The sequence below is a fragment of the Mytilus galloprovincialis genome, chromosome 7 (genome assembly GCF_965363235.1).
Source record: "Mytilus galloprovincialis chromosome 7, xbMytGall1.hap1.1, whole genome shotgun sequence".
Lineage (NCBI taxonomy): Eukaryota > Metazoa > Mollusca > Bivalvia > Mytilida > Mytilidae > Mytilus > Mytilus galloprovincialis.
This window is the reverse complement of record NC_134844.1, coordinates 79,778,081-79,781,385: the sequence shown is the minus strand read 5'-3', so window position 1 is coordinate 79,781,385 and position 3,305 is coordinate 79,778,081. Positions and strand designations below refer to the sequence as shown.

Genomic DNA, 3,305 nt, shown 5'->3' with positions numbered 1-3,305 from the left:
CGATCGGCAGGGAGACGTTAAAAAAATGACCCAACAGCTGATTCAGCCGGTAACGAATTTCCGATATCATAAAAGATTCAAAATACAAAGGGAACTTCCTCTGCTTAATGGAGCCCCTAAACAAATGTGAATAGTTAAGTTTTATTCAAAGTTGTCGAAAGCAAAGTTTCATATGTGTTCTCGTACGAATACTGAATAACAGACGGACGGCAACATGAAAAAAAAAGTATACTGAAACGGTTCACTTTCGATCAAAAATCCGGAAAATGACAGATATATCACGTATCATGATAACACTGTTAAAACTGTAAACTTTTGTTGTTTATAATATAAATTCAAGTTCTTCGTGTACATATTGTCTATATTTCATTTTATTACTTCAAAACAAATTTGGTGTAGAAAATTCAGGGGAGGCAGTTGCCTCCCCTGCCTCATAGGTAGTTACGGCCCTGGTACAGTAGTACCTGAAACTGCTTATACCCATTTCGTATGCACTTAATAAAAGTTCTAAAAATACACAATATAAATTTATTTATATAAAAATAAAAAGGTATAAAAAAATATGCACGGTTGTGTCATGATTTGCGAAATATGTGCTGCAACACAGGCATTTATGGTGTTTGTGTAATTTCATCTGTGAAGCTCAACATTAGCTTGTCAGTTAGTGGTGGGCAGTCATAAATCTTTCTGCAGGATGAATGACTTTTCGGGAAAACCATTTTCACAAATCGAAACTTTCCTCTAGAGTTCTCCTACAATATTCATCCAGTTTAGTTCTTTTGGTTTAACGGGACACTGTCCTGATTTTTATTTTTGGAAATCATTCAGTCTCTTGCTTGCAAATGGTGCATGCAAATAGGCTGGGAATGGCAGTGGACATAAGTTAAGTTTGTGCCCTGAAAAAAGTTTTATATATATAACATGTTTTTTTTAAAACTTGTGAAAGACTTATGCAACACACATACCTAAATAACTATAATATAGAAGAGAGCATCATTCATGTCATTGTATTGTTCCTGATTACATTGTCATTGATATTTTTCTAATATCTTACTAATAATTACTGCTAAAATAATTCTGAGTATGATATACCTCTTGTAGGAAAACCTTATTGTTGTAGCATTCACCAAACAATCTCAAACAAATCACATTGAATCGTAATCCCAAAAATTATGACGTCTTGAATTTACCCCCCCCCTTTTTAATTCTTTAACGATAATTGCGGTTGCAAACAGACTTTGGTTTAATTACATGGCGATTATATAAATAACAGTATCTATTTCTTAAAGAAATTAAAGTTTTACCATGAATAGTTTCCTGCATGTAGTCGTAATCGGCAAAATGTGCCTTGCGAACAACAGCTGATTGAGATGGACCCCGATTTCATCATGACAATCTACGTATGAGCCATTGCGTTGATCCAACTTTTCCATCTTATTAAGTCATTTGGAAATGCCTTTCCTCCTCTTAAATGACACTCAGGTACACAACATCAAGGACTAGGCATCGTTAATTGTCTTAATTGGAAATGTGGTTGTTTTGAAGTGCAGACACGGAAGTTAATAAGGACGGAACCCGCCGGTCTCACTAATTAGAGACAAGAAGAATTTTAGTGACAAAAAGCGACAAGAAGAATGATTTAGTGACGAAACGACAATAAAAAACAAGGAACGCGCGAATCGTTATCTCTCACGAGGCTACTCTTATTTGGTGTGATAGAGTGAAGCCACACCTATTAATGGTGTTCCTATCAAGAACGACGAATTTCACGGTTAGAAAGGAAATGAAATTGTATGGTTTTGATTCAATACATTCTTTAAAAGTGAGTTGGAAAATTTTTGTTTTGATTTCTAATTTTTACGTCATAAATCATATTCTTAATATTCAATAAAAACTAGACAATCCCTTTCTTCTTTATAATAATTTAATTTTTTATCTATCAATATAATGTAAAAACTGTTTTATAACCGCCCCTTTAATAAAACATAATGCATATTTTTTTTCAATAACTATTGGGAATAAGTTGTTTCAATGATATTTTTTTATTTATGTATTGTCGCTAAATAATCTTCTTTATGCTTCTTGTCTCTAATTAGTGAGACCCAGATAGGCTACAACGGTTCAAACTATTCAGGAACGATAACTTCACACTTTTCTAAGACCGAAATAACTAAATTGATTGATTGATTGTTGGTTGCTTAACGTCCAGTGGCAAATATTTCATGCATATTCAGGACGAGAACAAGTTCACAATAAATACAATAGGTAGGTTGATACAATAGAGGCCATCTGGGATGATGGTCGGGTAAATTTGGACTGCCACTGGAAAATGAGGGTATATTGGATAGGGACAGAAATTTTGCCTTGCAACAGGCCACCTACGGACCCCTCAAAGAGTTGTTGCAAGGGTTCTTAACGTGCAAAGAGCGTGGCACTCTCTTTACACGAGGCATCGGATTTAACGTCCCCCTTCTGACCGGACGTGACTGCGAACTTGATACATCCCGCACAGCCAAACGGACGCCCCACTTTGACAAGCGTTTTACTGCCGGTCGGGAGAAGACCAAGTGACCATATTTCTATACCCCAGTCACCCTTGGGGTGCGAAATAACTATAAGTCATACAGCTTCACGTACAGAAATATGCTTTAAATTGTAAAATTTGCAACATATTTCATGTTCAGTCGACTTTAAGTTGTAATATCAACGACTGAAATAATTTTAAAATATCTTTAGATGGCAGATAACACTCGAAACTGACGCGACCTCTTTCCACACGGAATTCAAATAACGATAGTTTGTAATCAGGTTGACTGCTTATAATGCAAAATACACATCAATAAAAAGTTTTTAGGGCTGTGTATAATATAACACTATGGTAACGTAATCTAATTATGCAGGGGAAAAAAGACACAAGAATCAGACCTAAATCAGATGAGGCAAAAATGTGCCCATATCTGAAGCCAGACCCACACTATCATTTTCTATGTTGACCATTAAATTGGGATCAAAACTATAATTTGGCATTAAAATTAGAGAGATCATATCATAGAGAACATATGTACTAAGTTTCAAGTTGATTGGACTTCAAAATCATCAAAAACTACCTGACTAAAAACTTTAATATGAAGTGGGACAGACACAAACTGACGAACAAATAGATGCACAGACTGAAAAACATACGTGTGGCAGAAAAATGTGCACATGAAAAGAACTACAAATATCAGCCTTCAAGCTAACTTAAAAAAGTGTGTGTTGTAACAGTTTTAAAAATAAATACAAATTCAATAAATATAAGATTCTAT

The 3,305-nt window shown here is 34.8% G+C and overlaps 1 long non-coding RNA gene across 1 annotated transcript; it reads right to left on the bottom strand.

The window, feature by feature from the left end:
• Window positions 1–514: 514 nt before the first annotated feature.
• Window positions 515–2,670, bottom strand: LOC143081996 (uncharacterized). The gene is made up of 2 exons (XR_012980206.1): window positions 1,305–2,670; window positions 515–896 (listed from the first exon to the last, which is right to left on the bottom strand). It is a non-coding gene; the product is annotated as an uncharacterized LOC143081996 (long non-coding RNA).
• Window positions 2,671–3,305: the final 635 nt, after the last annotated feature.